A 23,563-nucleotide genomic window follows, 5' to 3' on the forward strand; every position below is an offset into this window, starting at 1 on the left:
CTCAGCGTCCTCTGGGTCGGTGTCACCACAGCTATGGTTCGATACCTGCGTGTAACACACATCAAATTTGTGGTTAGTAAATAAAAGTGTCGAATGTATGGAACAATTATCAAATCGACAAATTCAATTGTATGTTTATGGAAATCAAAATAAATATCAGATTCGAAACGAAACATGCAAAAGCAAAGCACCAATTAGATTCGTCAAAAAGATTCCAAGTGAAGCTATTACTGGATTTGCTAAAATCAGTTGCCTGAAAATGTTACTTGGATGAGTTGATTCCTCATGCACCTTGCGCCTTAGCCTGAGACGGCGAGGCCGCGGTGCTACCAGCGAGTTCAGGGGAGCTCGACGACGTTGGAGAAGAGCGGGGCTTGGGGTTAGGGGGTGGTTGGGGGCTACTACAGCACGGCGGCGGAGGTGGCTCGTGGCTGCGAGGCGGCGGTGGTAGGCAGTTAAGCAGGGGCTGGATGGCGAGTCCACTAAATGAGAAAGATGAGTAGTATGTGAAAATCCACCGATCCATAAAACCTTTTCAGGCAATTGACGGATAAGAGATCCCAACTATTACTATTTCAAAAAGTATATAGTCCCTCCTATACAAAAATAAGTGTCGTAGTTTTAGTTCAAATGCGAATTACCGTAACACCAAGAGTCTTTAAGTGGGGTGCAGATTTCAAAATGAGCATTGTCCAAGTGAGATCGCATTGTTCTCTAATATTATGAAAGCTAGCATGCATCAAATTCTGCATGAGAGGAACCGGCTCCTGAGGTTGGATCCAAACCTGCACAAAATAAAACGTATAAGAAAACACATATCAGCCCTTGCAAATTACTCGTTTTAGTCCAAATTTGAACTAAAACCACGACATTTATTTTGTAACTGAGGTTGTACTATGGAACACACATAGCACACACTAACACACACCAGCAACAACTCACCCTTCCATTTAGGAAGTTAAGCACTAATTCACGGAGGGTCGCAGCAGCGTCTCCAACTAACTCCCCAAATCCGAGAGCCCTGTCGCCACCCATGGCAGCGTTAGTGAATGTCACGGCCTCGAGCCCTGGAACCTGGCCGAATAGAAGTGGGGGTAGATTTTTCGACGGCATCCATTGGGTGCAGGTCACGCGCTCAAGCCTTGGGAGCGACCTCAGCTCGACCGCCTCGCAGCCGCAAAAGACGGCGTCGAGCTCGCGGAGCCGCGGGTGCTCCAGCCGCAGCACCGTCCGCAAGCCGGAGTCGCAGTTCTGCAGAGCGAGGCGCTCCAGCTTGCCGCAGGCGCCCAGCAGGCGGGGGACATCGGACTCGCCCAGCCTAACGCTCTCCAGGTGCAGGTCGGCGAGGCCCGCGAACGCGCTCGGGTACGCGGCGAGGGACGGCAGGAGGCGCGCCGCGTGCCTGAGCATGTCGCCCGCGTCGCAGAGCACGTCGGGCTTCTCTCCGAGGATCGAGAGCGCCACGGAGGTCACCTGACGCCTCCCGCTCGACACGGCGTCGTCGACGGCGCGCAAGATGCGGGCGGAGTCGTCCGTCAAGAAGAAGTGCACGGCGAGGCGGTCGATGCTGTGCCGGCTCTGGTGTGCCAGCACGCTCTCCACTGCCTGTGGCAACCCCGTGTTGCGTCTATCCTCATCATGGTCGTGCTTGACGAAGGACCAGACGTCCAAATCGATGTCAGAGATCATGCCGGGAAGGTGTCGCCACCGCTTGCTTAAGATGCTGCTTCTCACGGCGAATCGTAGGTCGTCCAGACGCTCTAGGATGGAAACAAGGATATCGTCGGGCAGCTTGCCCAGCCTATCGTCCTGCTGCACGGCTTCGCTACTTGTCGCCGCCATGATATGATAGTCACGATGGCTCTGTCCGAAAGTTGTATAAAACCAGCTGGAATATGTAGAAGCGCTTACCCTCGTGGAGATTTATATATAGAAGAATACATAAAAGGGGAGAGGCACGGAGAGTCGGAGTACAAGAAAAGTTGTTTAAACCTATTTTGTCTCTAATAAAGTCGTATTTATCTCCAACTCTCAAATATTGTACTGTACTTCTAATTTTTCTGGCCATCAGTGGGCGATTGCGATTGAATTTCAAGTGTTGCACTTCCTCATCTTCTCTGCTTTGCCATTATTAACTGTGCCGCCTTTGACGTCCATCACTATCATCCACAACACTCCCATTGTGATTGTGTTGCATTCCCTTCTGGTTCCTTCCATATTTGTCCCCTCTTGTAATCACAACAGGAGCGTCCTGCAATCATAATGAGAGTGTCATGGATGCTAGTGACACAACAGGAGCTGCCCACAAGTTATCTAAAAGCCGCTGGAACAAACCCCAAATCCTGTATTTTATTGGATGATCAAAAGGGCCTAGTGTCAAACATAGTCATCATAGCGGTTTCTATTGTGACCATTACAGATTTGTTGCACGCACGCACAAAATTGTTGCATGGGTTGTTTGAGGTTGCGATATTTTTTCTTCGTGTTTATGCACCAAAGACAAAATGCTACAATGCTCGAATGGTTCTATTTTTTGATACTAAATGATCCACGGATCGCTAGGGCTGCCTCCGTCATATCGGATCGGAACAGAAGAGGTATTTTCTTTACAAAAGGAACAGAGAGTTAATTTGGTTAGGTCGATCGGCGTTTGCTTTCTCAATAGTCTGTATGCAAGGATAAGGCCGATTCGTATTCAAGGCTTAAGGTGTCGTTAAGGTGTCGTTAGCATGTTGGAACTCAACACGCAGGGTCCTTCGGCCCACGGGCCGACCCATACTAGTCTCTCCAAGTCCGATTTTGGAAATCTTCTAGAAGGTTCCCTCTGATTATATTGGGTCTGGGTTTTTTTTGGTGTTTTTTGGGCTTAAGTTTTTCTATCCGTTTGGTCTTTGCTTTTTCTTTGACATTTTCTTAATTGTGACTTTCTCAAATTCACAATGTTTTTAAAATTCTTTTTTTTTCAAGTTTGTGAACTATTTCCATATTCACAAACCTTTTTTCAATTCATGTAATTTTCAAATTCGCTATTATTTTTAAAATTCATGAAAGTTTTCAAATTTGTGTTCTTTTTTAAAACTGTGATTTTTTTCCAAGTTTGTAAATTCTTTTTGAATTCAAGAACTTATTTCACAATCACAAACTTTTTGCGTTCTTGAACTTTTTCAAATTTGTAACCTTTTTGGTTTTCACATTTTTTATATTAAATACGTAAAGTCTAATAGAACAGAGAGCAAAAAATTGTAGCAAATTTTTTTTTTCTTTTGAGCGAGTGACCGACCTACGGGCAGATTAACTAGGAATAAACCTAAAAAACGAAGGCATATCCCCTGCCTGAACCAACGTGTGCTTGAATGGTTAGGAGGGCAGTGGTATCCCCAACCCACTAGAACATCTGGAACGAGTAATGTTAGAAGAAATCGATGAGTAGAAAATATGTTAGTAATAGAAACATGAAGTGGACGAGATTCTTAAATTTTGTGTCTACCTTCAAAGTGTTGTGTATTTTGTCCATTGTCATACTGCCGAAGTTGGTTAACATTTCTATGATGAATTTCTGCAGGGAATCCAGATGAGTAAAATGATGGTCAAATCACAGAGAACTAAGAAACAGGGAGTGGAGAAACAAGTATGTTGAGCATTACAGAGAAAGGATGAGATTGCTCGAAGTCAAACCTCATAGACTGTCATTTCTTTCTTAAGTTGTTCCTCAACGGATGCAACAGAACTTTCACCTTCATCCTCGTTCATTTGAAACGCTTTGCAGCTTTCGTTCACGATGCTGTTTTTGTTGACATCAGACATGCTATCAACAATCTAAGACAAGAATTTTGGGACGGAGGGAGTAGTATGAAATGCTTAGATGTGCTTATGAGGCAGGACATGGTTGAGAACTTTGCTAGGGAACCATTTGTAAAGAAATGTAGTACCATGTCATGTTTAGAGTATCATATACTCCATATATGTTTATACTCCAATTTAAAAAAAAAACTATGATTTGTGCGGACCACTGATCCAAAGACTATCAACAATCTACCGAGGCGCAAACATTAAAAAAAACATACTTAAAAGGATTCAGAGTACCATTTCATTGTTAGTAATGTCACGAATAGTTAACAGTTCTTTAGCATAAAGCAATCTTAACACTGATATTGACGATCGTGAATGAGTAAAGGAGTTCAAAAGGTAGTAACAGCATACTGCACATAAACAATAAAAGTATTTTGACTTCGCCTTGCTTGTCCAGAAACCTATTCTTCTGTTGAGAGAGTTTACAGGTATGCCGATTTCGGTAGTAAGTGCCTTTGAAGTCCAGCTGAAAATATTTGATGAGTTTAGTCAGATGAGAACATAAGAGATATGCAGGAAGACAAATTGATATTACCTTGGTTTCTCTTGAAACCGCATTATGATTGCAGCCTCCACAGGTACTACAGTAAACTGCGTACTTCTGTCCTCAAATTGCAGTTCCAACTGGAAATGAAAAGAGAGCTCGTAAGAGATATTTCTTCAACCTTACCCATCAACTTCAAATTCGATATCAAACCTTGACCGTTCCTAGATTTTTCTTCCACAATAGCTTCCGTGGAGTTTTTATCTGATGGAATCTTTGTGCAAAATCAGACAGCAGTTTATCAACTGAAGCAGGAACTGCAAGATCTTCTGGCAGATATAGACATTTAGTGAATCAAGAGAGTTGATCAAACAGCAAAAGCTCATGGTTCAACCTTTCAGTAAGCAAACCATAATTCTTATTAAGCATATTATTAAAATCAACTAACACAGACCATCAGATTAACTAGAAATTAACCACATGCATTGGTGAGGAATTCATCTTCAACTCTGTGTGCCCTCACACCCAAAAGGAGGGAAGTTTTGATGTTGGAAATTATGCGGTTAAATAACAGATATTAAAAAAGAATGGTGACAGAAACTGAATCTTAGGAATTGTTGTATGTACGAAACAACCAAGATTTGAAGATGGCACACTGACAGAAAGTTGGTACGAAGATTTGATGGCATAAACAGTTCTGACAAAACAAAATACTCCCTCTGTAAAGAAATATAAGATGTTTTAGATCACTACTTTAGTGATCTAAAAAGTCGTGATCTAAAACATCTTATATTTCTTTACAGAGGGAGTACTTTTTTTTACAACAAAACAAATTACTACTTGTTCTTTTTACAACAAAACAAATTACTTGTTAGTGCTAGTGCATATATCTTTGTACAGCAGGATAGCATGCCAATCAATACGGACCACATTTTACCAATTTACGCTCCTAGCTCCACTGTCTCATAATTCATATAGCATATTATTAATTGAAATGCCCGAGTCATTAGCAATAACTCATCCAAAGCATGAAAAGGGAGGGGGTACCACCATGATTTAGATAAAAGCTTACTGGCAATACCTGAATCGGTGGCCAAAAGTTGGAAGAAATTATTGTAGCATCAAGAACATCATGAGAAATTTCTGCCTCCTCTTGCCCAGCAACTACCATAGAAAAAAATAAGTGTTCAAATGCAGGTGCAGTGATAGTTGATGGTTTCTGAAGCAACATGCAGTATTTGAATGGTACCAGTTCCAGGTGCATTTAATAATGATGCTTTAATATTTGAGTTGGTTCTCTTCGAGTCAATCAAGTCATTGAGCATAATCTCGCACTTCTGCATGCTGCTCTCACCGAAATGAATCTGCCAAAACAACATAATCATGAGAAATTAAAGGCTACAACGAAGGCATGATGCATCACATGCAGTCCAATCATACGTATTTAAAACATTACTAAGTATGGGTCAATATAAAAGTTAGCCTTAACCTTAAGAAGCTCCAGCATGCGGATATCGGAATCTATATCGAAATCAGATTTGCTGAGCAGCTTTTTGGCCAGCATTACACGATATTCGTTGACCAATTGGTCCTTTGAGCCAATTATACTGACCATCAGCCCAAGTATATCAATTTTCCTCCTACTCCTGCTGCCTTTCAATGGATCTGCTTCAACAGGATCAGGCGCCCAGCTGCAAAGTTGGAACTGCAATTCTCGATCTTAGAGAAGCAAACTTTCCTAAGGGCTCAAGGATTAACAGGCGTTATGGTGAATGTAATGAATAAATCATACCTTTCAGAATTCAACCAAGCTTGATTCTCATCAATGTTTGTATGATCATCATAGTCAGCATTTTCCTGGTTTTCAGCATCCCTGTTCAATTCTTCAAGAAGATTATCACCAGCATTTTCCCCACTTGTGTTTCCTCCAGATCCATCAGTTAGCATTGTCACTATGCATTTAATAGTGTCTTTTCTACCTCTCAGATAATCCCTAATTGGTTCACCAACCGCTTCCAAGAATACACCAGTGGGGTCAATCGACCGCAGTGCCTTGATAGTGGAAACATACTGGTGCAATATGTCATTAGTTGAGGCACCAGCAGTAAGCAAGCGATATCTCAATGACGAGATAAATGAGTCAACAAGCTTAGAGTGTTGACCCGTGTACTCTAAACACTGCTTTAGGTCTTCAATAGCGGGTGAACTTCATCCATGCCCCAAAAAGCATCCAGATGTTAAAATTTTGCACAAGTTAAGAAGAAATGCAAAGTAACAAGAGAATGGGGTCCATGTGACATGAGACATGAAAGTAATACATAAAATAGAATCAGATATTCAAGATGACTGTCAACATACTGTATTAAACCTAAGCATGCAAACAAGGAGAGAGAAAGAAGAGTATGACACATGAAAGGAAATTAAGATCCTTGGTTCAGGGTGGATAAAACAGATCATCAAATACACATTAGTGAAGCGATAACTAGATGACCTAGAGCATGATATATAAGCTCTAAGCGTCTAATTATATTGCACTTCAGTTAAATGAGGATAAGCTGCAAGAATACAGGGACAGTAGCTAGAAGTTGTATGGATCAAGTAGCTAAAAACTACACTTCCAGAAGTGAGAAAAATATTCAAGAATATAAATCAATATTCAAATCTCAGTGCTATTTAAATGCTTAACATCATCATATAGAGAGAAATGGCTAACCTCTCGGGGTAATCTACTATAATTTCGAAAAGTTTGCCAATTCTTAGGTCCTGCAAGGTTTCATAAGCAAAATATTCAAGGCGCATGTGCCACCTTAGAAGTGCTTCAGAAGGAACACCGATCCCTGGGAAGGAAGAAGGGCGTGAGGCCAAGGGCGATTTCAGACCAGATAATCCACTGTCATAGTCAACAGTCCCCCAGATATGTCAAAAGGGCATGCAAAAACTGAAGAGGAACAACCTGACAAGAACCCAAAAAATTGTCAGCACAAGCCTGAGAGTAAAGCATCATCTAGTGGAGAGGTATATAAACTGAAGACGGAATAACCTGACAAGACCCAAAAGTTTTCTTAACACTGTTACGTGTAAAAGCTGAAGAGGTGCGTAACATGCAGCATCAGCATCCATGGAGAATATATAACTATAAGCTGGGTATCATATTCAATAAGCCCAGAACAATTATAACAATATAACAAGATCTCTATCTGCTAATCTGACATGTTAAAGAACTGGTCTAAAAATAGATATAAAACAACTGCAAGAACATTAGCATAGATGTTCTGAAGTTGATCCTGGACATTGACAGGTGCACTGCAGTGACAGCTCTCATACATAAACAGTGCATTTCTGTTCCAGTCTGAAGATTGAGCATAACAGACTAAGCATACAAAGAATAATTTAATCTTGGCAAGCTCAATTACTTAAGTTGGCTGAGCATAATACAAAAGCATGTGATATACTGATATATAAAGAAGAAATTGACATGGAAATAGTCATGCTTATAAATGGATAAACTCAACAAGATGGTGATATGAACGGATACTTGAATCCACTTCTTGACAGACCCAAGGACAGGGATTCTGTAATCATCACCAGCTAGTTCATAAACTTTAGACTGCAGATGAGAATAAATTAAGGTTACTTCCAGAAATTCAAGGGCATCTATGCCAAAATAAGAGATGGAGTAGGTAGGGTGTATGGACCATTAAAAGCCAGATTATTGCAGAGGAATAAGAATCTTCGGTCATAGATGTAAAACCAAGACATCTAAGATCACAAACAACTTTTCCAATGTTCTTAACCAAATTACAACTTTCTGAAATAACTGCTTCTTGACTATCAATGTCCATTTTAGAATCCCAAGCAGAAACGTTGCTCCTTCCATAAAGTTCATTACTAGCAAGTTGGTCATTCTCATCAGATGCATCCACCATGGTATTTAGTTCTTCCAGTTTCTTCTTGAAATAGACATTTAGAATCTCTGTAAAATGTCAAGCATGAGCGAGCGTCCTGATTGTATAAGCAAAATAGACTCCAACTCTGAAGAAAAATGAAAACTGTAAACAAAGGCCTTGAACAAACAATAACTAGGTTTTCCATAACTTACACAGAATTTAATTCTTTCTACTGCAGAAGAACTGCTATAGGGATGAAATTTCTGCCAGAACATCTTGACTGCATTGTTTCTAAATGTTTCCTGCACAGGGGCGGGTTAACAAGTGAAGTTGAATTAAAAATCCATATTATCAGAAACAATGTACTAGTGCAAGTTGAGAAATTTAGCAAAGCTAACAGGCTAGCATCAAGTCATCAACTAATATGGCATCTCAAGATTGGGTGCCTGCTACTCGTTGCTAACTCAACTACAACTGAAGGAACAACAGAGGTAAGTAAATAACAAGCATTATGGTTGCAGATCTATCCTGCAGCCTCTCATTACTGATTCTGCAAAAGAGGTAGCTAGACCAATGTCTGCCTAATCAGTCTGGCAAAAATACCCTTATTCTACAGGGATGATCGAGCATACAACCTACCTAACCCCTGTATTTTATCTATCTCTTTCTCTTTTTTAACTAAATTATGGATGGAAGGAAGACGGGTTAACTACCTCATACACAGATGACAGAAGGGGAGTCAGAAGCAACGAGTCTTTACAAATATAACTGGAAGCAAGTATTAGTATCAGTAGTTCATCGTGCCAAGTGTATAATATGGGATAACTCAAGCTTCAAGGTTTATGGCCTCACTGGCTATAGCTTATTAGGATATACAGCTCGTTTATCTGCATTTACCAACTAATGAAACAAGAAACCAAAAACTTCAGAAAGCTAAAGAAAGTTCGTAAATCAAATCAGCCACTGCAATAGGGCTACTTGGCTAATCCAATTGTACACACTATTACACTACTGGTTCTTGCATTTGGTGTTATACCCCCACAAGAAACTCCTCTTATGGCTTATGCCACAGGGAGGGTTCCCAGAAAATGGAAATGGCACCGACAGTTTTCAAAGTCACCTCAGATTAGCAATATACAGCTAAGAAACTTTTTGGGTTGTTTGTTAAGAGTTTGAGTTCTGACATTAAAAATTACGAAATATGTATAATGGCAACCGTGTGGCAGATTACGAAACTGCCACACGCATCCAGCGCCGTCAGTTCCGACCGCCCTCCCGATCTCCTTCCTTTCCCGCACGTCCTCCCCGATCTCCCTCCCGATTTCTTTCCTTTCCCGCACGTCCTCCCCGATTTTATCGGGCACACCCGCTCGTGACTTCCTAATTTTCGTAATCGTCAATTATGGCCCCACGCGCTACCGATTTTCAGGCAAAAATAATGCTTGGACTGGGATTTGATCACTGGTCTGCAGGTAATCAACAAAGGGAGCTAACCACCTCACCTATGACACTCATTGTTGAACAAGCTAAGGGAAATATTGTTTTTGACATGTTTTGCCTTTTTTTTCGAGAAAACGCAAAAGACCTTTGCGTTTCTTTTCATTGAAAAGGTGGGGAGTTTGTTACAGTCGTCCTAGGACGGTTAAACAGCAGATGAATACAATGCTCAGTGCACATCCCATGAGGGGGGCAGGACTACTCTAAGACCTGTTGCTCCTGCTTTGGCCCAGGAGCCGGCCTCCTCCTTGATCCGGTCTACCAGAGTGCCTAGGGAGGGCGTCGCGTTGTCGAATACACAGCTATTCCTATGCTTCCAGACCAACCATGGTACGAGTAGTGCCGCGGATTGCAGGGCCTTGCGTTGTGCGTGCGGAGTGCCGTCCCTGGCGTGCTGCCACCAATCCATGAGTGAAGCTTCCTGGTTGGGGATTGGCGCCGGTATGCGTAGCCATGCAAAAGTCTCGTGCCATGCCTGCCTGGAGAAGGGGCAGTGGAGCATGAGGTGTTGCATCGTTTCAGGCTCCTGGTCGCAAAGCAGGCAGCGCGGATAGTGCTGCAATCCGTGGCGGGCCAGCCGGTCAGCAGTCCAACATCGATCCAAGTCGGCGAGCCAATGGAAGAATTTGACCCGAGGGGGGCCCAAGCCTTCCAAATCAGCTTCCAAAAGTAGGATTGTAGGGATCCCTGGAAGGTGGCCTCATAGCAAGACCGCGCTGTGTATGTGCCACTCGCCGTCCACATCCATATCAGGCGATCAGGGGCGTCGTGGAGGGTGACCTGCTGCTTGAGCTGCCAAAGTTGCAGGTACTGACCAATCTCATGAATGCCAAGGACGCCTTGTGTAACGCCCCGGATCCGATGCGCCAGGTGTCTTCCAGTTATTCGTCGTCGTTGCCTTGTCATTTGCTTGCGTGTTGCATTTTGCCATGTCATCATCGGCATTTCATCTGCATGTTTTTCAAAACTTGCATCCGTTCGGGTCCCGCCGGTTCTCTCCGTTGTCCGTTCTGAGCCCAACCACTCGCCACGCCCGTCGCCCCTCTCAGACCTTGTATCGTGAGCGGGAGAAAAACGTTCTCGGAATGGCCCGAGATTTGCCGAGTGGCCTTGGTATAGCACCGGTAGACCGCCCGTCAAATTTCGTTCCATTTGGAGGTCGTTTAATGCCCCAACGGTTAACCGCGTAGCCCGAAACCCCTCTATCTTTGCAGCCCAGCACCCCTCCACCACAGCCCACTAGCCCATCCAAACCCCCTCCATGCTCTCGGTCGTTCGATCACGATCGTGTGGGCGAAAACCGCACCTCATTTGGACTCTCCTAGCTCCCTCTACCTATAAATATGTGCCCCTCCCCGAAAATTCGCGGATGAACCCTAGCTCCACCTCCCTCCGCGCCGCCGGACATGTCCGCTCCCGCCGGACGAAATCCCACCGCCGCCCACAGCCCGCAGCCAGTGGCATCCTCCACGTGTCCTCGCCGCCGTCTCCACCGCGCAGGCCCGCTGGGCCCGGCCGCGGCCCTCCCGGCCCATCGCCGCCGCCCGCGCCAGCCCGCCGCCTCCGCGCGTGCTCCGCCGCCCGTTCGCCGGAGCCGAGCGCCTCCTCCGCGCGTGCCCGCGCCCCGACTCTCCAGCGCCGCCCCGCGCCTCCCCTTCATCGCGCCCGGCGCCTCCAGCCGCCGTGTGCCGCCCCGCCTCCCGCGCCGGAGCCGCAGCTCCGCGCCGCCGCCTCCTTCCTCGCCGCCGGCCGCCTCCAGCTCGCCCCGCCGCAGATCCGGCCGGGCCGGACCGGATCTGGTCGGCCCCGGCCTCCTCCGGTCGTCTCCCCGCTCGCTCCGGCCGCCGCGGGCTCGCTGGAGCTCATCGCCTCCGATCCGCACTACGCCGTCCCGGGACCCCTTCGGTCCCCGATCCAAGCGGCGCCTGCGCCATCCCGAACCGCTCCGTCCCCGCACGTCCCCGTCCAGCCTTTTCCTCGAGGTTGTTTTTTTACTAAGTCTTTCCCTGAAATCTTTTCATGTGTGCATGTTTGAGACACCATAACTATTTGCATACTGCTCCGTTTTGCGTGCATTATATATCAAAATGTTCATCATGAGATGCTCTTCATTCCAATCCATTGTACCATGCTTGTTTGAGTTCATCTTGATGCCCTAATCATTGTTGCAAGAGTGCTATATGATGTTGTCTGTTGTAGTTTAACAGAACTTGTTGATTTATCTTTTTCATTGCATTTTGTGTGCATCCTATGAGCATGAGCTCTACATGTGTTTTGATCTACATCATGCCATCTTTACAGGAGTACTTGTCTTGTATTTTTGTGATCTCTGTGGTGACTAGCACAAGCATGCAAAGTAGGCTCCATGATGTTGCTGATTTCTGTGACTTGGTCATTTCTGCTAAGTCTGTAGCTGTAAAATTGTGATGCCATGTAAACCTGCTGTTACCATGAGTTCTATGCATAATCTGAAGATGTTCACTAAGGATGTTTTGTTATACATGTTATGCTCTATCCATTCATGCCCTTGTTTGCATTTATATCGTGCAATAGCTTGTTGTAATCTTGCTCCAAAATTGCTAAATAATGTTGTTGTCAGCCTGTTAACATGAAGTTCAGTTTTGACATGTGTTTTGCTAGTGATCCATGCACCCTATGAACTTGCTCTTGACATGCTTAGCTTCATAATTATGTCATCTTGCTGTTGGTTGCCTTCACATGCCATGAAATGCTTTGTGATGAGTGATTTGAGCCCGCAAAGATGCCTTCATAAGTCTGTTTATGCCATGCTCAGTTTTTCTGCTAAGTCTGAATCTGTTTATGAAACTTGCTATGTTTACATGGGTGCCATCATATCTTCTGTGCCTTTTTGGCTCGTGACCAGTAAGGGACTTTTGTTCTATGCAATTAGTAGATTCATTCCATGCCTTGGGTATCTATGATCTGTTCCTGTAGCCTGTTGTTTGATAGCCCTAAACTTAGCAACCTGATATTATTTCTGCCATGTCCAGTGATTTCTGCCAAGTCTGTGAAACTGTTATTATTTGTAATCTTGCCATGTCCTTTTGAGCATGTTCTAGTGGTTTTCGGGGATAGCTCAGTGCTCGTGTTTTGTAATGCTTTACCTATACATCACGTCCATGCCTTTTGTTTTCATGTTGAGGTGTTGTAGCATATTGTTTTGATGCTTGCTAGATGCCTAGTTGCTGTTTTGGACATTTTGTCCTTTAAACTTGTTTCATTTGTATGTGTTGAACCGTTGCTCCGTTTTGAGTATGCTCTATATGAAACTTGCTTAGAATTGCATGTAGTTTCATCTTATCATGTTGCATCCTTGTTTTGAGGTGTTTGCTTGATGTTTGAATGCATTTTGCATCAATGTCATGTTTATCTTGTGTTGCTCATATCTTCTAGGCCATAGCTTCGAATCTAATGAACTTTATATGTAACTTGACTAGATTTTCGTGTAGATCATCTTGTTGCATCTTAATTTGCTGTTTAACAACTTCAACATTGTGTTCTAATCAGATCTGGACCAATTTCGACATTTGCATATGAGGACTTACCGGAATTGTTATATGTTGTTTCCGGCCTCATTTAAACTTGCTTTGATGTGCTGCTCTTGTATGCATCATCTCTTGCCATGAGTAGCATCATATAGCCTTGTCATGCATCATACTTGGTTGAGCATCATGCCTTGTTCATGTGTGGTGTGTTTACCATGTTGTGTGCTTCTTCTCGATAGTTCCCGTGTCGTTGCGATCGTGAGGATTCGTTCATCTTCGTGGCTTCATCTTCTTCATGGACTCAGTTCTTTTTCCTAGCGGGATTTCAGGCAAGATGACCGTTACCCTGGATCTCACTACTATCATTGCTATGCTAGTTGCTTCGTTCTATCGCTATGCTGCGCTACCTATCACTTGTTTTTCAAGCCTCCCAAATTGCCATGATAGCCTCTAACCTTTATTTCACCCTTCCTAGCAAACCGTTGCTTGGCTATGTTACCGCTTTGCTCAGCCCCTCTTATAGCGCTGCTAGTTGCAGGTGAAGATGAAGATTGCTCCATGTTGGATTATGTTTATGTTGGGATATCACAATATCTCTTATTTAATTAATGCATCTATATACTTGGTAAAGGGTGGAAGGCTCGGCCTTATGCCTGGTGTTTTGTTCCACTCTTGCCGCCCTAGTTTCCGTCATACCGGTGTTATGTTCCTTGATTTTGCGTCCCTTACGCGGTTGGGTGATTTATGGGACCCCCTTGACAGTTCGCTTTGAATAGAACTTTTCCAGCAAGGCCCAACCTTGGTTTTACATTTAACTCACCTAGCCTTTTTCCCTTGGGAGTCGCGCATCCCGAGGGTCATCTTTATTTTACCCCCCCCCCCCGGGCCAGTGCTTGTCTAAGTGTTGGTCCAAACTAGAGCACCGTGCGGGACCATCCCTTGGCAACTTGGGTTACGTCGGTACCTGTACACTTAGCTCATCCGGTGTGTCCTGAGAACGAGATACGTGCGACTCCTATCGGGATTGTCGACACATCGGGCGGCTTTGCTGGTCTTGTTTTACCATTGTCGAAATGTCTTGTAAACCGAGATTCCGAGACTGATCGGGTCTTCCCGAAAGAAGGAATATCCTTCGTTGACCGTGAGAGCTTATAATGGGCTAAGTTGGGACACCCCTGCAGGGTATTATCTTTCGAAAGCCGTGCCCGCGGTTATGTGGCAGATGGGAATTTGTTAATGTCCGGTTGTAGAGAACTTGACACTTGACTTAATTGAAACGCATCAACCGCGTGTGTAGCCGTGATGGTCTCTTTTCGGCGGAGTCCGGGAAGTGAACACGGTTTTTGGGTTATGTTTGAACGTAAGTAGTTTCAGGATCACTTCTTGATCATTGCTAGTTTCACGACCGTTCCGTTGCTTCTCTTCTCACTCTTATTTGCGTATGTTAGTCACCATACATTGCTTAGTCGCTGCTGCAACCTCACCACTTATCCTTTCCATGCCCATTAAGCTTTGCTAGTCTTGATACCCATGGTAATGGGATTGCTGAGTCCTCGTGGCTCACAGATTACTACAACAACAGATGCAGGTACAGGTTATGCGATGATCATGACGCGAGAGCGATGTTACTTGTTTTGGAGTTCTTCTTCTCCTTCTTCTTCGATCAGGGGATAGATTCCAGGTCGGCAGCCTGGGCTAGCAGGGTGGATGTCGTTTGAGCTTCTGTTTGTGTTTCATCCGTAGTCGGATGTTGATCTTATGTATGATGTATTGATGTATTCTTGCGGCATTTGTATGCCTTGTATGTATCCCCAACTATTATGTAATGTTGATGTAATGACATCCACCTTGCAAAAGCGTTTCAATATGCGGGTCTATCCTTGGTGGGACCTTCGAGTTCCTCGCGGATAGGGTCGCATATTGGGCGTGACACCTTGGATGTCTCGGGCCCATGTGTTGCCGTTGAGACCTTCGGCCACCGTTCTCACTTTGCGTCGGCGCGTGTTGATGCATTTGTATAGCAGCGGCATGAGCTCGCCAACCGAGCGCCCATTGAGCCATCGATCCTCCCAGAACAGAGCGTTCATGCCATTGCCGATGGACATGTATGTGGAGGCGAAGAACAAGGCACGCTCGCTGCTGGAGAACTGGAGGTCCAAGCCCTGCCAGGCGCGCTCCGCGTCTGTGCGCGAGAGCCAAAGCCACCTCAGTCTAAGCGCGAGGCCAGTCCGCTCCAGGTCATGGATCCCGAGGCCGCCCAGGGCGAGGGGGCGACTGACGCGACGCCAGTTAACGTGGCAGTGCCCGCCGTTGGCGGCGGCTCGTCCGGCCCAGAGGAAGCCTCGCTGGATCTTCGCGAGCTGCTACAACGTCTTCTTCGGGGGGGCGAAAGCAAGCAGTTGGTGCACCGAGATGGCGCAGAGGACGGACTTGACCAGGGCCAGCCTGCCGGCCCGGTTCATCAGCCACGCTTTCCAGGTGGGTAGGTGTCCAGCGACCTTGTCGACGAGGGGCTGCAGCTGTCCCGCGGAAGGGCGACGCACCGTCAGAGGTATGCCGAGGTAGGTGACCGGGAGCGCGGCAGTTGCACATCCCAAGCTGGCAATGGTCTCGTGGGTGGTCTGGTCTCCATGCAGGACGGTGGCTGAGCTCTTGGTGTAGTTCACCTTGAGGCCCGACGCTCTTCCGAACAGGTCAAGGATTTCCTTGACGGCGGTCACGTCGCTCTCCGTGGCATGGCAGAAGAGCATGACGTCGTCGGCGTATAGAGATATAGCCGGAATCAGTCAACGTGGGTGCAGCGGCCTGAGGATGCCGGTCTCGTGGGCGCGCGAAATCAGCCGGCCAAGTGTGTCGACCGCGAGCACGAACAGCTGTGGGGACAAGGAGTCGCCCTGACGCAGCCCTTCCTTGTGCCATATCGGAGGTCCTGGCACGCCGTTAAGCATAACCCGGGTGCTCGTCGAGGACAGCAGGATGGCGATCCATTCGAGGAATCGACTCCCGAACCCATATTGGCGCAGAACCTCAAAGAGGAACGGCCAGGATATGGAATCGAAGGCGCGCGTGAGGTCGAGTTTGAGCATCACCCTGGGTGCCCCGAGCTGGCTTAGCATCTTGAGCGATTGCCTGACAAGCACGAAGTTGTCGTGGAGGCTTCGTCCGGTGATGAATGCGTTCTGGTTGCGGCTGACAAGGTGATCAAGCTTTGGTGCGAGCCGGAGCGAGAGGGCCTTGGCGAAAACCTTGGCCACGATGTGGATGAGGCATATCGGGCGGAAGTCTCGCAACTCCAGGGCGTGGACGCGCTTTGGCAACAAAGTGAGCAGGGCCTGGTTAAGCTTGCAGAAGCCACGACCTTTGAGCTGCTGGAACACGTCCATGAAGTCCTGCCTCACGATGCTCCAGCACGCGCGGAGGAACTCGGCGTTAAATCCGTCAAGCCCGGGCACCTTGTGCGCAGGTAGGCGTTTCACCGCGTCCCATATCTCCTCTGGGCTGAAGGCCGCGTCGAGGTCGGACAGGTCGCTCCCCTCGATGAGCTGCGTCAGGTCCACCGTGTGTTCGCGCTCGGCAGCCGTGCCCAGGAGCGCGTCATAATGCCTGAAAGCCGCCTCAGCCATCTCGCCGTGGTCGGTGAGGAGAGCGCCGTTCGCGGAGAGGCGGAAGATGCGATTTTTCTGCCTTCGGAACGTGCACTGCTGGTGGAAGAAGGCGGTGTTGGCGTCGCCGTCTTTGAGGGTGGCGATGCGAGCGCGTTGTCTGGCGATCGTCCGTTCCAGGGAGGCGAGGCCAAGGTACGAGACTTTGAGCTGTTTGCGCAGCCAGTCCTCCGGGGGGGTGAGGATGCGGTCTTCCTGAGCTTTGTCGAAGCGTGCAATGAGCTCGCGAGTAATGGCCAGCTTAGTCTTCACGTTGCCTACAGCCTTGGCTCTCCAACTAGTCAGGCAGCGCGCCGTGGCCTGGAGGCGCAGCATTATGCGGCAGAATGGGTCGGGGTCATGAATGGAGACCCAAGCCGCAGCCACCGTATCGTGAAATCCGTCTAGGCGCATCCAATGTTCCTCAAAATGGAACCTGCGGTGCAGCGTAGGAGCGGGGGCACAGTCCAGCAGTAGAGGCGCGTGGTCTGACACGACGGATGCCAAGCAAGTCAGTTGACATTCGCCGTGTCCATCCTCCCAGTCCGACGTGCATAGCACGCGATCGAGGTGCACGAGGGTCGGTGGCGATTGCTCGTTCGACCATGTGTACCGACGCCCGTTGAGGTAGACTTCCTTGAGCGCGAGGTCGTTGACTAGGCGTCGGAACTTTCCCATCATGCGCCAATTGACGTTGTCTGTGTTCTTGTCCTCGGAGCGGAGGATGAGGTTGAAGTCGCCGCAAAGCATCCACGGTCCGTGGCAATCCGCTCTAATCTCGCGGAGCTCCTCCAAGAAGGCGATCTTGGCCGCGTCGTCCTGTGGCCCGTATACGATCGTGATCCACCATGGCGTGCCGCCGGCGGTAGCGACGCGGGCCGAGATGGCGTTGTTGGTGAACAGGGGGTCCGAGATGGAGACGGCCCTGCTTTTCCACGCGAGGAGTATGCCGCCGCGTGTGCCCTGCGCCGGGAGGTACGTGTAATCGTCGAACTCCGAGCCAAGCGTGTCGAGCACGACGGACGAGCAGAGCAACTCAATCTTCGTTTCTTGCAAGCATACAATGGAGGCGCCGGCCGTGTCGAGCAGCGTGCGGATGGCATGACGCCGCGCCCGGGCGTTGAGACCGCGGACGTTCCATGCAACTACCTTGAGGCCGTGATCCATGGAGGTTGGATCGACGGGAGGCTACGTCTAGGGGTGGACCTAAGTCACGCACACCGGGTCGACGTGCGCCGGTGCGGTCAGCTGTCCCGCCAAGCAAGCTGGGATCTCGCGATCGACCAGCGCGGCGATAGCCGACAGCACGGACATCGGGATGGGTGCCGCAAACAGATCATCGTAAGCCTTCATCTCGGCGGCCGATATTGTCTGGTTAGTCCCGACGATCCCGAGTGTGCGGAGGACCTGCACTTGTGCGCGTCTGGCGGCCGTGGGGGGAGCAGCAGTCGTGGGCGTGGCTGAGGCAGAGCGGCCACGGCGAGGAGCGAAGTTGAGGGGGCGGCGAGGTTTCTTCCCGGGCGCCGGCAAAGCGGCGTTGATCTCCTTGGTGGCAGCGGCTAGGAAGTCTCCCAGCGTCCACGAGCGAGCGGTAGGAGTCCCGCGCGATCAGCGCATGATGATAGGTGGGGAGGCGAAACAGCCAGTCCCAGACCCATGCACGCTCGGACGTGTCTACTCGGGGTTGGCCGGGGCGGTCGTGGCGGGCCCTGGAGTGGCGGTGGCCGCAGGATTCTGCATGGGTGTCGGCGGGGCCCGCGACACCGGAGAGGGCGAAACAGCGCGGGCGGGAGATGCGGCGCGAGGCGCGGATTCCGCGCGGTCCAATCCATCGCGCGCGGACGGGGTCGACGGGGTCGAGACCTGGTCGCCGCACGGGATTGGCGCCCCCACTAGAGCAGGTGCGGGGGATACGCCACTTTGGCCCGACAAAGTGGGCGTCAGCGCTGGCGAGGACTGATGCAGGCCAGGGAGTTCGCTAGGCCCGGCCAGATCCCGACAGGTCAAGGGGGCAGGAGCGGCTGCAGGTGGCCCCGCCAAATCGTCCTTGGGCTGGGTGGCCAAGGGATCCGAGGGGGCAGGGATGGCAGCTGGTGGCCCCGCGTGATCGTCCTCAGGCAGGGCGGCCGCCGGATTTGAAATACCGGGGTGGTTCGTGGCCGCCAGTGCCAATGGTTGGTCGCCAGCTGTCCCAGATGAGCCTGGTCGCGCGCCCACTGGGGCTTCATCAGCGCTGCAGGCCTGGCCCACGGGCAAAGCGCTCTTTGCTTTCCTTTTACCCTTTCCTTTTCTGGCGCGATGACGGCGGCGTGGGGCACCTTGCTGACCAGGCCAGGGCATCATGCCATGCCGCGCCGTGCTGGCCGTACGCATTGCCGTGCCGGGTGGGGCAGGCCAGCCCGTCGCCATGGCTAGGCCGTCCGCGCGGGTGGTGAGGTCACCGGAGCGCCATCCAAGGCAGTCCACCGCCATGCCATCGATGCGGCCGGCAGGCTACGTCTCCGAGCGCCGGCGCTTGCGGCCGCGTCGACGAGCACGGCCAGGGCCCTGGCCAGGCCCTTCGTCGTTGCCGTTTCCGGCGCCTCGATCCGGGTCAGGACCCGGTGCTGCCGGAGCGCGAGGAAGCGTGGCGCGGATCTTCTCGGCGCGGACGATGTCGATGGAGATCGGGAACGTGAGCGTTCTGATGGATGGCGCGTCGGAGCTGGTACGCGCGGGGATTTGCTCGACCACCTCCAAGGCGGCAGCGCGTCGGATGCCTGCCGGGTCGTGCGTGCGTCCGGATAGCCGGAACGTGGCGAGGTCGGCGCGAGAGCGGGTGTGGGGGTGGAGGCGCTCGATCCAACAGCTTCTCCGGAGAATGTGCTCGGCAGCGGAGAGGTGCCAGGCTTGGGCGGGAATACCACGGAGTTCGAGCTCGACGTGGTACTCGAACTTGCCGGAGCCTGCGTGGGCCAGCTTGCTCCACGGGCGCATCGACAGGGAGAAGCGGGGCGTGCGAATGAAGTGCTCGCCGGCGAGACGATCCATGGCGGGCTGAGATCCGAAAAGAATCAGGAAGTCTTCTGGGTGGTGGACGTGCACGGTGAAGTCCCCTTCGACCAGCCCGAATGAATCGTAGAGCGCCGCGGCGACCTCGTCGGCGGAGACCTGCGGGCGATTGCCCGTGACCGAGGCGATCAGAGCGCGGGCAAGGACCCGCTCCGCCTCCTCCATCTCCACGGTGTGCGACACGATGACGCGCTCTGGCTCAAGCGGGCGAGCGTTGGGCAACGGTGCAGCCGGAGTGACACGGGGAGGTGGCAGCAGGATGGCGGCCTGAGGGCGGGGGGGTGCCGCGTCGGTCCGCCGGGAACTGCCCTGAGAGCGGGGGCCGCGTTCCGCTTCTTGGCTGGGGGTGTCGCAGGAGCGGGAGTCGTGGCCGGAAGTCAGGCAGCGACGGCATCGGATCTCGTTGGTGCAGTCCCGCACGCGATGGCCGGGGTCCAGGCACCGAAAACAGAGTCCGGCCACCTCTTCAGGGGAAGGGCTGCGCGGGCGTCGTGGCGGGGAGCGGGGCGCGTCGACCTGGCGTGGGCGGCGGCGGCGGTTCCTGCGCCTTGGCTGCTGGAAACCGTCCGCGTCGACCGTGGTGGCGCCGGAGACGCGGTGCACCTCGAAACGGGGGCCGAGCCGGGTCTTGGCGGGCTGACGGTGAGGAGCCGACGCAGGGGGAGGCAGGGGTGCCGGCGACGCAGGGGGAGCCGCGGGGCGGCGCACGACCTCGCAGTAGGAGCGCGCGGAGGACTCGCTCCCCGAGTCGAGCCAGCGGTCGCCGGAGGACACGCGCTCGTCGGAGAGGGTCACGCCGCGGTCAGCGGAGTCAGCGCAGGGGGACGCCATGGGGCTGGAGGGCAGGGGAGGGAGGGAGGAGGTGGGCTACCGGCGGGGGTTCGACGGCGGCGAGGCTGAGAGGCTACGCAGAGCTAGGTGGGAGAGGCGGGGCGGGGTGGGAGCTCCGCATTATTCTCTCGTCAGGATTTATTTCACATGTTTTGCCTTTAATAGGTTACCTAGAATCACCATGATAACTTTTTGTCCGGGAAAAAGTTGTTCAAAACATCCCCGATAATTTTTGTGTAAATAACATGATAATATAAGCACCGCATAACCGATAACTTGCAATATAAACATGATGGTAACTTTTTTAACAAAGGAAAACAAGTTGTTAACAACATACACTCGCCTCGCACGCGGGGCCTCTTGGATGAACACAACACATGGTGTGCCACGGGAAAGTCACATAATGTTTAGTGTCATGAGGGGCACACGTGCTCGTCGGTTGGCCTAGAAAAACGGCCCACTTTGACCCGCTATAGGCTTGATAAGTTACGCAAAAACATCGTGGTAATTTTTGACCTATGGAAAAAGCTACCGAAACACACCCAGGTTTTTAGGTGCAAGTACCATGATAATATACGAACTGTAGGCCCAGTAACTCGTGTACAATCCCCCATGGTAACTTTGACCGGGGGGAGGTTGATGTACACATACCCTAATAACTTATGTGTAAGTATCACGGTATTTTACACATCGAAGACCTTATAACTTGTGTACAAAACACAGTGGTAACTTTGAAAGGGGTGTAGTTGTTGAAACATAGTACCTGGTAGGTTCTATATAAATAGCACGGTAAGTTACGCAACACAGGCCTGATAACTTGCATACGAATACCATGGTAACTTTGTCCTGAGGAGAAATCATGGTAATTTTCAGTACTTTTCTGTAATAACACAATTGTACAAAAAGGGGTCAAAATGATTAGTTTCTTTAATTTGAGCAACAAATACCTAAGGGTGAGTTGGTTGTGGTGGCACGCTTTGGTGCCATGAAGGTGTGGGTTCGAATCCCACATGTGCAATATTTTTTTTATCATGTGGTAGACGTGAAGAAGTGGCAGTTTTCTCGGGCGTGGGCGCGCGAGATGTGCGGGAGAAGCAGGTTTCTCGGGTGAGCCTGCGGGGTCGTTCGGGAGGAGGCGAGGTTAAAGGACGGGGGATCGTGTGGCACTTCAAAATGAAAGAAGGAGAGGTGTGGCAGTTTTGCTTATATGGCACACCTGTGCCAAATATCAGAGTCCTAAAAATTAACAGAGTTGAGCGTTTGAGGGAATGGAGACGACTTATTCGTTGATGTTCAAGCATGATGCGGATTCAACCAGGATCACATTTACAACTTGAACAAATCCCTGACTCGCTACATGTACAGTTTCATGTTTCGATTCAAGGAGAATAGCTCCCGCGACAAGGTTAAACATGAAGCTGGCGCAGCTCATGAACTTCACATTGCTAAAACAACCAATGTTAGCCTATTACAGATTTGCAATGACGCTTCCAGTCATAACTGTCAACTAGATGTACAGTTCAGTGTGCTGAAGAACTGGCCTAAGACGCTAAGAGCAGCAACCACCGTTCTTATACCAAGAGGAGAGCCGGGGGCAAGCTAGTTCATCCAGAAACCCAATGCAGACTGGCCCAATCCCGAATCCCGCATCCCTACGCTGATTGCTCTCCGGAATTTCGCACGGGCATTTACACAAACACGCACGGGGGCCTTGATCTCAGCCCCGTACTCCCACACTGCGGCCTCTGCGATTCGGCGCAGGCATTCTCGCGAACACCCAGCACGCAACGCAATGTGTATCCCAAGTTCCCGACCCGTCCGACTCGGAAGTAGCGGCACAGAGCAGTATGAAGTGTGGGCGTGAGGGAGGGAGAGAGGAACGGGAGTCGCGGACCTCGAGGTTGTGGAGGAAGTAGTCGCGGACGAGCGTGGCGAGGCCGCGGGCGCAGAGGTCCGCCACGACGGGCGCCAGGCGCGGGCCGACGGAGAGATCGCCGGCGCCGCCGACGAGCTCGCCGGAGAGAGCGCAGAAGCGGGCCCACGAGTCGAGGGCGCCGTCGGAGTCGTCCAGCTGCATCGCCTGGCGGCCGCGGCCGCGGCCGAGAGAGGAGCGCGAGGGGGACCGGGGAACGGGAAGGAGGCGAAAGCGCGAAAGCTCCAAAGTCGAAAGTGGGGTGGGGGGAAAGGGGCACGCCGTGGGCAGGAGAAAATCGCGAGGTGGGCAGTGGGCTTGGCTGGTTTTGTCGTGGCTTGGCTTCTCTCGGTGTGTGCGTGCGGTCGGACCCCGTGGCCATTCGGTTCGAACAACGACGGCGCGATGCTGGCTTGTGGCTTGGGCTCGCGGTTACCGTGCCAGCAGGCCGCGCCAAGGCACCCCACACGAATCCATCTTTTTTTTACGTGATTTCTCCTCCCACACACCGCCACACGAATCCATCGGCTGACCATGAAATGCATCCTAGCGGCGGCCACCGGCTTCCCTCAGAAAAAAAAAAAAGACCATGAAATGCATCCGGCCGAGCTTCCGGACTGAAACGAGAATTAAAGTTGTGCTACTACTAAAACTGCAATGTTTTTCTTTTCGAGATACTAGAGCTGCGACAATTAATTTGGTTAGAATGGAGTAACATTTTTCAGGCACCGCAAAGGTCACTCTGATCGAAATCTATCTCATCACCTTCTACTGCTCCAGATGACGGGGCTGTTCCAGGTCTCGACTTCTATTTTCATACTGAAGGGAAACACTCTTTTTGGCTGACATCTGGACGGGCCGGATGCCCTTCGCCGCCTCGCCCCTGAGCTCTACAAGATCGCTTC

The 23,563-nt window shown here is 50.2% G+C and overlaps 1 pseudogene; it reads right to left on the reverse strand.

Moving 5' to 3' along the window:
* Positions 1 to 1,877: 1,877 nt before the first annotated feature.
* On the reverse strand, positions 1,878 to 22,953 carry LOC123055826 (anaphase-promoting complex subunit 2-like; annotated as a pseudogene).
* Between the last annotated feature and the right edge of the window lie 610 nt (positions 22,954 to 23,563).

The sequence above is a fragment of the Triticum aestivum genome, chromosome 2D (assembly GCF_018294505.1).
Source record: "Triticum aestivum cultivar Chinese Spring chromosome 2D, IWGSC CS RefSeq v2.1, whole genome shotgun sequence".
In the NCBI taxonomy this organism is placed as follows: Eukaryota; Viridiplantae; Streptophyta; class Magnoliopsida; order Poales; family Poaceae; genus Triticum; species Triticum aestivum.